The sequence below is a fragment of the Saccopteryx leptura genome, chromosome 2 (genome assembly GCF_036850995.1).
Source record: "Saccopteryx leptura isolate mSacLep1 chromosome 2, mSacLep1_pri_phased_curated, whole genome shotgun sequence".
Classification (NCBI taxonomy): Eukaryota; Metazoa; Chordata; class Mammalia; order Chiroptera; family Emballonuridae; genus Saccopteryx; species Saccopteryx leptura.
In genome coordinates, this window is record NC_089504.1 from 190,496,175 (window position 1) to 190,507,115 (window position 10,941).

Consider the following 10,941-nt stretch of genomic DNA (forward strand, 5'->3'; position numbering starts at 1 on the left):
CTCCCTAGCAAAAGAAACACCAAATAACCCAATTTTAAAAAGATCAAAAGACTCAAATAGCTATTTCTCAAAAAAAGACATACTAATGGACACCAGATATATGGAAAGATGTTCAAAATCACTACTCTTCAGAGAAATTAAAATCGAAACAACAGTAAGATATCATCACCACACACCTGGTAAGACTGCTATTCTCAAAAAGAAAAAAAAAACAAACCCCAGAAGATAATAAACATTGGCAAGCATGTGGGAAAATTGGAACCTTTTTACAGTGTTTGAGGAAATGTAAAATAGTGCAGTCACTATGAAAAACAATATGGAAGTTCCTCAAAAAGTTAACAATAGAGCTACCATATGATCCAACAATTTCACTTCTGGGTATATATCCTAAAGAGTTGAAATCAAGATGACACAGAGATATCTGCACTCCCACATTCATTGTAGCATTGTTCATAATACCCAAGATACAGAAGCAATCTATATGTCCACTGATGGATGAATGAATAAAGGAAATGTGATATACACAGACAATAAAATATTATTCAGTTTAAAAAAAAAGAAAGAAAATTCTGCCTTATGTGATAACATGGATGAACCTGAAGGACATTAAACTAAGTGAAAAAAGCCAGTCACAGAAAGACAAATACTGCATGATTCTACTTATATGAGGTACCTAAAATAGTCACATTTATAGGGGCAGAGAATAAAATGGTGGTTGAAGGGACTGAGGTAGTGGGAGTGTGGAGTTGTTCAACAAGTACAAAGTTTTAGTTAAGGAAGATAAACAATTCTAGAGATATGTGGTACAAGATAGTTCTCATAGTTAACAATACTGTATTGTGCACTTAAATTTTGGGGGGAGGGGAAGATCTCATATTAAGTATTCTTATCACAAAAACAAAACCACAAGCAAAGGGGCACAAGGAGGTGATGGACTAACTCTTACTCTGATTGTAGTGATAGTTTCATGAATAGGTATATGTGTATGTCCAAACTCATCAAATTGTGTATATTAAATATGTCCAGTTTTTGTAAATTAATTATACCATAATGCTATTTTAAGAAGTGTTTAAGATGTTTTAAAAATGCATAACTTATTTATTAGATTAATTTGTTTAAAAACATTAAAGAAGTTCTAAATAATTTTGAAATTACAGCATGTTATTAATAAAAAAATTTAATATTATATAAATCTTAACTCTCCTCAAATTAATTGTAAATTTTATACTTCAATAAAAATTTAGATGAAGTTTTACATAAAAGTTATAATTTGATTCTGAAGTTTATATGGAAATTCAAAGGGCTAAAAATATCTAAAATAATTTTGAAAAAGATGAGGCACATGCTCTGCCAAATGTGTTAATTAGAGTGTAATTGATATCCATGCAAAGATTGGCTGTACACTAAAAGAACAAAACATAGGACCCAGAAACAGAACATCTTTTCTTTTTTTTCTCCTGAATTTGTTTGCTGCTTCCTCCTTTTTATGAAAAGATTAGAAAAGAAAAGAGATAACTCAGGACTTAATATATAATGAAACCTGTTTATTTGGGAGAAAGAGGTAACAGATGCTGAAAACTCCACTCCTTCAAAGCAGCCCCTCTTGCATCTCCATTAGATCCTAGTCTTTGTAGAAAATGAATTAAAGTTCTAATCAGTAAGTTTCATTTAGCTTTAAAAGACTCATCCAATTTCCAAAACAAAATGTTTTTCATTTTTCTATTATGTCTTTTTCAGGCTAAGTCTCAGGCTCCAGTTATTACATTTATTTGACATCTAATTTAGGGTCTGTCAATTTTACTTTATGGGAGAGGATTTTTTAGATCTTTATCCCTAACAGAAATAAATGTAAAATTATTCATAAGATTCTGGCTGCCTTAATGGAGTTTACTATTTTGTGGGATGATCAAGTGAAGACAAATATTCAGTTTTCTTAATTACCTTTCTCTATACTCTCCTCTTAAAAAACTGAGCACTACTGCTAAGGAAACAGTGTACAAACTCTTGGTTTTTCTTTTTGGCTTCTCCTTTTGAACTCCAAAGCTGTCTTTGAAGTTCATTTTAGTGTCTGCACAAAACTAAATATTCACAGTCAGAATAAAGGTCAAGTTCACAGGCAAGGTCAAATTCACGGTCATGTTTAGGTTCATATTCAGGTTCATGTTCACAGTGCAGCTATGGCTGTGGCTCAACTCCAGCTCTGGCTCCAGCTCAGGTTCTTACATTTATTTGACCCTCAGATTATTTTTATGACTTCTCCTTTTAATTCCAAAGCTGTCTTTAATGATCATTTTAGTGTCTGCAAAAAAGCTAACAGTTCAAAGTTCAAGTTCACAGTCAAGGTTCAGTTTAAGTTCATGGTCACAATTCAGTTCAAGTTCACGACAGTGGTCAAAGTTCAAGTTCGGCTGTTTAAGTTCAAGTTCAAGCTCACCCATGGGTCAAGTTCAAGGCTAAGCTCAAGTTCAAGGTGGCAGCCAAGGTCCAGTTCATGGTTTCAGTCACCTTCAAGTTCATGGCCCAGTTCGAGTTCAAGTTCACAGCTGAGTTCACAGACACATTCAAGTTTAAACTCACATTCATATTCACATTATGGCTGCCACTCTAGCCACAGCTAAAGCTCCAGTTCTGGCTCAGGCTCGGTCTCCATCTAGATCAGGTTCTTACATTTATTTGACATCCACTGTCAATTTCACTTAATGCGAGAGGATTTTTTTGAAGTTTTATTCCTAACTGAAATAAATGTAGACTTACTCATTCCAAAATAGTAAAGAAAAGCAATACTTCCTAATACATTTTGTGAGGTCAATAATACCCCAATATACAAAATTTTTTGAGAGCCGACAGGATTGCAAAAGGTCACACAGCTATCCCCAAGAAGGGGGTGGTATAGGTGGGGATGGTAGTGTAGGTCACTAGGGGAGGGGTAAACTTCTTAGTAAATACTCCTCTGATTGTTGACTGACTATACTAAGAAAAATAAAACAGAGTCTTACGTACCACCACACACAACAATTAATTCTTGTGAATTAAGATTTAAATGTGAAATGTAAAAAAAAAACATAAAAAACTTTTAGGAGACAGTCTAGGAGAATAAATTTATAACCTCTGTGTAGAGAAGAAATTCCTTAAGACACAAAAAGCACAAAGCATAAAGAAAAATATTTACTTTTTTGACTACATTAAAAATCAAGGTATCAAAAGTCATTTTAAAATGTCATAAAGGGAGTGAATGCAAACCAAAAACTGGGGAACATATTCAAAATACATATATCTGGAAAAGAGCCCTTATCAAAAATAAATATAAAGAACTCTTATGATTATTAAGAAAAACATAAATAGCCAAATAGAAAAATAGGCATTTTACAGAAGAAAATATAAATGGCAAATATTAAAAAATGGGAAGAAGATATGAACAGACACTTCTCCCAAGAAGAAATACGAATGGCCAACAGATATATGAAAAGATGCTCATCTTCTTTAGTTATTAGAGAAATGCAAATCAAAACTGCCATGAGATACCACCTCACACCTGTTAGACTAGCTATTATTAACAAGACAGGTAATAGCAAATGTTGGAGAGGCTGTGGAGAAAAAGGAACCCTCATCCACTGTTGGTGAGAATGTAAAGTAGTACAACCATTATGGAAGAAAGTATGGTGGTTCCTCAAAAAACTGAAAATAGAACTACCTTATGACCCAGCAATCCCTCTACTGGGTATATACCCCCAAAACTCAGAAACATTGACTCGTAAAGACACATGCAGCCCCATGTTCATTGCAGCATTTTTCACAGTGGCCAGGACATGGAAACAACCAAAAAGCCCGTCAATAGATGACTGGATAAAGAAGATGTGGCACATATACACTATGGAATACTACTCAGCCATAAGAAATGATGACATCGGATCATTTATAGCAAAATGGTGGGATCTTGACAACATTATACGGAGTGAAATAAGTAAATCAGAAAAAACCAGGAACTGCATTATTCCATACGTAGATGGGACATAAAAGTGAGACCAAGAGACATTGATAAGAGTGTGGTGGTTATGGGGGGAGGGGGGAGAGGGAGAGGGAAGGGGGAGGGGGAGGGGCACAAAGAGAACTAGATAGAGGGTGACAGGACAATCTGACTTTGGGTGATGGGTATGCAACATAATTGAACGATAAGATAACCTGGACATGTTATCTTTGAATATATGTATCTTGATTTACTGATGTCACCCCATTAAAAATAAATACAATAAAATAAAAATAAAATAAAAAATAAAAAAATAAAAAATGCTCAAACTCATTGGTTATCAATAAATTGCAATTTAAAACCAGGGTAAGATACAATTTACAAGTCAAGCAATATTATCTATTGATGATGACATAGAACTAAGAACTCTCACCCATTGCATATGAGACTGTAAATTAAGACACCCAATTTGAAAATGAATATTTTCTATTAGAGTGGAGGATTCACATAGTCTATGAACTAACAATTCCACTTCTTCTTTTTTTTTTTTTTTTTTTTTTTTTTTTAGTGAGAGAGACAGAGGAACAGACAGGCAAGAAGGGAGAGAGATGAAAAGCATCAATTCTTCGTTGCAGTACCTAGTTGTTCATTGATTGCTTTCTTATATGTATCTTGACTACAGCAAAGCGAGTGACCCCTTGCTCAAGCCAGCAACTCTGGGCTCAAACTTGTGACCATGAGGTCATGTCTCTAATCCCATGCTCAAGCCAGTGAGCCCACGCTCAAGCCAGTGATCTTGAGGTTTCAAACCTGGGTCCTCCACATCCCAGGCTGACATTCTATCCACTGCACAACTGCCTGGTCAAGCTCTGCTTCTAAGCATATACCCAAGACAAACACTTGCACATGTGTGCCATGAGACATGTACAAGCATTTCTAGAACAGACTCTCCAGAAACAAGCCAGATGTCCATCAATAAAGAAAGTATCAAGTAAAACAAAGGCATACAGTGGGCTATTATGCAAATGCAAGAAGTAAATCAATCATAGCTCCATAGAGGAATTGCAAAACACACACACACACACACACACACACACACACACACACAGAATGTTTATTGAAAAACACTGAGTCATAGAAGAATACAAACTGTAATGTCCAATTAATATTTTTAAAAAATAAAATAGATAAATATGTAGCTTATGAAACTATAAAGAAAAGCTAGGAATGATGGTCTAGAATTAACGTAGTACATTATTTCTGAATGGGGAAAGAGAAAAATTAGGGAGATACACACATTGAACTACAGTTCATGTTTATTTCTGTAACTGGAAGGTGAGTACGAGTGTTGATTTTATCAGCCTTTAACTTGTATATATAAAAATATATGTCATGTATAGTGAGTGAAATTATATATTTATAACACAGAGATACAGATAATAGGACAGCAAATCCCAGAAGGAAGGAGGGAAGGAGTTAAGGGGAGGGGGGCAAAAGAGGTGTAATGGGGGGTACAAGGGTGGGGGTGAAGATGTTATATTGAGTGGGACACTTGAATTCATGTTAACATAATAATTTAAAATTAGTAAAAATTTAAAAATAAAAATATACATCGTAACACTTGATTGTATATATTGTAGAATTCACAATAAAAAAAAGACAAAATAAATTAAACAGCTAACAAATATGACAAAAATTGTTAAGGTATCACTTGCTTGACTATGTAAAGGTATTTCTATGTCAGAGAGAAAAAGAAGGTATGATATATAGTATATCAAAGGGCCCATTAATTCATCTAGGACACCAGTGTATACATGAGTATTTGGTACCTGGTACATAATAGATATTTAATACAGTTGGTGAAAGAAAGGAGAAAAGGAAAGAGATAGAAAAGAATAGAGGATGACAGATGGGGATAAGGAGGGAAGGAAGGAAAAAGGTAGAGAACAGGGTGGGGAAGAAAGGAGATTGACTGTCCTAGATTTGTGAATAATCGATTCACAGTATGTAGATTTACTGTTTTCTGGAAAGGTTTCAGTCTTATCTTGACTGAGGGAGAGCTCTATTCTCTTGCAGAATTTAACCCACTGTGTCTTGTGTTACTAATGGCAACATTGACAGCTATAGTACACCACTGAGACTTGCTTGTCAAACATTAACTTCCATACCATGTTATAGATTTTTTTTTCTGATAGAGTAATCAGTACTACTTATGTGAAATGCCAGAAGCTGCCTGATAGTATTTAATCTAATCTGAAAACATAAGAAATAACTTAGCTATGTAAGACAAAGAACCCAAAGGAATTTTTTTTTTAAAGTTAAGACAGGAAGGGAAGCTTTAAGCCTATAGTTTAGTTATAACTAAACTCTGACAGAATGGCAGAATGAACCTTTTGCCTTGGTTTCATGAGAATTGGGACAGTGGATAAATAATCCAGTATGTTGACTGCATGCTTAAATCCGCATTTTTTTAATTTTTATTTATTTTTTTATTAAGTGAGAAACGAGGAGGCAGTGAGCCAGAAAGACAGACTCCCACATGCACCTAGACTGAGATCCACATGGCAAGCCCACACAGGGGGCGATGCTCTGCCCATTTGGGGCCACTGCCCATTTGAGGCCACTGCATCCAGGGCCAAATTGCTCAAACCATTCAAGCCATGGGCTGTGGGAGGGGAGGGATAGAGAGAGAGAGAGAGAGAGAGAGAGAGAGAGAGAGAGAGAAAGGTGGAGAAACAGGTGGTTGCTTCTTCTATGTGCCCTGACCAGGAATCAAACCTGGGATTTCCATACTCTGGGCAGATTCTGAGCCAAGCAGCTAAAGCTAAATCTGCATTTTAAAACTAAATGTTTAAGGTTGAATACAAAAGATATTCATAACATATTTTCAGAGTCTAAAATAATGAAAACAAAAACAAAAACATGTAACCAACATACAGCTTTCAAAAATGGAACATTAATGCAATTTTAGAAACACTTCCCATACCTTCTACCTTCCACTTTCCATTGCACCACGTGACATAATGCTGATCCTGAATTTTCTTTATATTATTGCAGTTCTTTTTATAGTGTTCATATTTGTATATAATCCTAAGCATGACATTCTTTGTTTTATAGATTTTTAAACTTCATATAAATACAATAATGCTGTCCTTTTTTCTACTAATGACTTGTTAATTTTTTTTTTACCATTCAGCACTCATTTTCTGAGACTTGTCCATGATAAAATGTACTTGCCTATAATTTATTCATTCCCATTGCTTTTCACAATCACATCGTATGAATATCACAACGAACTTATCAAGTTTTCTATCAATAATTGATTGATATTTAAGTTGTTAACAGCTTTTTGTCACTACCTCATTTTGAACTTTCTTGTACATTTCTCCCAGTTTGCATGTGCAAGTTTCTCTGGGACTATGCCTAGCAGATAGCATATTGGGTTAGAAGGAATGCACATTGAAAACTTTACTAGATAGTAATTGTTCTCTACAAAAGCTCACTAATTTTTACTCCCACCAGCAAGATTGAAAATTTCTGTGCCTAACTTCATCTGTCATTTTTGCCATACTTATGAGTTAGTATTCATCAAGTCCTCTGATGTACTAACTTATATCACACTCCTAAGTAACTGCAGATGTGATTTCAGTCAGTATACAAACCCTATGCCCATGATTTGAAGTTAGTTGTCCATGTTGAATTGGGCCATGACCTCATTAAGACATTTATCAAAAAGCAAAGCTTAAAAAGGAGAATAACTTTGCTGTTTTCTCAATAAAGTGCTGATTGACAAATGTAAGGAAAAAAATCATGATGTTAGTAATAGAAGTGAAATATTGTGTTTGGCACTGTTGGAAAATCACCCAAGTTTTGTGGGTTTCTGACTTCATAACTACAAGATATTTGGATCAAAGTATACTTAGTTTAGGTGACATATGAATTCATAATCCAAGAAAAAAATCTCATAAAAATAACTTAACATTAAATATATCTTACAAAAAGACCATTTAACTTGGCAAAATATTAATGAAATAAAACACATGGGTTAGATTTCCCTCATGATACACATAGGAATAAAGTGTGCTCAACAAAATATGCTTTGACTTTTGCTAAACTAGAAACATTTGAAAATAACCTAAGAGATTTCCTTAAACCATAGCATGTCCTGGCTTTGTCCACCACTTAATTAAGTGTTGTTTTAATAATGAAGCACATTGAGAGTGGAGGTGGTACCCAGCCTACAAACCATTCTTTATGAGGTTGTAAAGATAAAGACAACAGTACTGACATTAAATATATATATATATATATATATTTAATTTCACGGTCTTACCTTTCTAGCATATGTTTCATATCAGCCATATTAGTTATTTTCTAAAATCTCCTTTAGTTAAGAAAGTTAACCATTGTTTTGTCCTTGAAAATTTGGGTGGAAATCTATTACTATGGATAAAGGATAAAGGAGATAGGAAAGATGTTTCCTGGCAACTGTCATACCATTACTTATGAAGAACCAGGTTATGGATGCTGGGAAAGCATAATCGAAGTTCAGTCATGTTTCAAGGTAAATTATTGCTCTATCCTGTGTCTTCACAAAGTGAACTCTCAAAACTTTAAACTAAGGTTGTAGAAATGATACAAACATAACCATAAGTGCCATTCTAGTACAATCTCAGTATATGTGTGGACTAATTTTCTAACTTATAGGAAAAACAGTGCATTTTAGAGATAAAAACCTGTTTTAGACTTCTACTGCAAATAAAAATAGTCTAGATAAATCTAACTAATCCATCTGCTGAGGACAATACAACTGGAACACGACAATTTTTTAAGTGTTTGAAAAAAAAAATGTGTGTTGAGGCATTGAAAAAAAAAAAAAACCTCAAGCATTGATGAGCCAAGATGTGGAGGAGAATGGAAGCCAAGGGAGGTGAACTTGGCTTTGGGGGCCATTTTTCCCTCAGTGGGCTTTTGCAGATTCAAGGCCATTTCTCCCTCAGTGGGCTTTTGCGAATTCAAAGCCATTTCTCCCTAAGTGGGCTTTTGCGGATTCAAAGCAGAACCTGAAAGCCTAAGAGACTGAGAAGCTGAGCATTACTTTTTACAACTTCACATAGAAAAGGGAATAGGCATTAGAAGCCAGGACCTATTAAGAACAGAAGTGGACTTGTAGAAACCCCTGTAGAAATCCAGAAGATCTAGACCTTAGGAACAAAACAGGGTCTACTGGAAATGGAGAAAATGAAGCTCACTTTCAACTGATCTTAATGTCTAAAAATGAATTGAGGTGACACTAATGTCAACATGTGAACAAATGTGAATCCTCTTTCTAAGAATAAGACATGCTGAGCCTCAAATTATTTTTACCATCAGTTTTGCAAATACAATGCCTTCTCTCTCTCTCTCACACATGCACACATACTCTCTCTCTCTCTCATATACAATAAATAACCAGTATCCAAGGAGCCAACATAATATAAATAAAAACAAGAGAAAAAATAGTAAATGATATATAATTTTCAAGCTAATTGAGAAGAGAAGAATTTTAAATGCTCAATAAAATCCAAAGCAAGGAAAGAGAAAAGAATTGTAAAACAAATAAAAAAACAAATATTAAGACAATAGATTTAAACCCCAATATATAAGTAATTAGATTAAGTGAAAATGGTATAAATGTTCTAATTTAAAGACAAGGATGATCAGATTGAGGAGAGAAAAACAAATTATGTAAAAAGAGAGACATATAGCCCTGGCTGGTTGGCTCAGTGGTAGAGTGTCGGCTTAGCATGCAGAAGTCCTGGGTTTGATTCCCAGCCAGGGCACACAGGAGAAGCGCCCATCTGCTTCTCCACCCCTACCCCTCTCCTCCTCTCTGTCTCTCTCTTTCCCTCCCTCAGTGAAGGCTCCATTGGAGCAAAGTTTGCCCATGTGCTAAGGATGGCTCTATGGCCTCTGCCTCAGGCACTAGAATGTCTCTGATTTTGGCAGAGTGACACCCCAGATGGGCAGAGCATTGCCCCTGGTGGGTGTGCTGGGTGGATCTGGATCGGGCATATGTGGGAGTCTGTCTGACTGCCTCCCCGTTTCCGACTTCATAAAAGTACAAAAAAAAAAAAAGACATATACAAAACATAGAATACAGAGAGGTTGAAGTTAAGAGATAAAGCATACAAATATTAACCAAAAAAAATTTTTTTAAAGACTGCATAGTTGTGTTACTATCAAAGCTGACTTTAGAAGAAATTGCATTAATACAGGTAAGAAATGCTTCATAATAATAAAAGTTTCTATCCACCAAAATGATTATGACAATTCTAACTTTCTATCCAAGTAAACAGAGCCTAACCATAGTGATAATTACAAAATAGAACTTTAAACCAGACCCCCCCAAAAAAACCAATTTCAAAATACATCAGAATATTGTAATAAACCTCAAAATATCTCATTTAAAAGCCATATAAAAGTGATATCATAAAATTTAGAAAACTTATTTGCAAATTTGAATTCATGCACATAAATAAGACACTAAATACAACACACGGGCACTTTTTAAAAATATAGAACACTTCATGAATTTGTGTGTTTGTGAATTTGCCTGTCATGCTTTTACCAGGGTCATGCTAATCTTATCTGTAACGTTCAAATTTAGTATATGTGCTGCCAAAGCGAGCACAGCATCTTTTAAAAGACCATATGATAAGACATAAAAACAAGTTTCAAAATTAATATCTTAAAGTATTGAATAAAGTGAATTCTCTGCCCATAGTGGGGAAATAAAAAGGTAACTAGAAAATCTCTAGATGTTTGGAAATTAAATAATACACTTCTAAAAAATTCCTGAGTCAAAGAAGTCACAATAAAAATAAAAAATATTTTAACTTAATAATAATAAAAATACAACATATCAAAACTTATGAATGACAGCCAAAACCATGGTTAAAAGGAAATTTACAATTTTAAGGTAAATATGAAGAAAG

General features: G+C 34.5%; 1 pseudogene; it reads right to left on the reverse strand.

Moving 5' to 3' along the window:
* Window positions 1-10,515: 10,515 nt before the first annotated feature.
* LOC136396569 (U6 spliceosomal RNA) lies at window positions 10,516-10,637 on the reverse strand (annotated as a pseudogene).
* Between the last annotated feature and the right edge of the window lie 304 nt (window positions 10,638-10,941).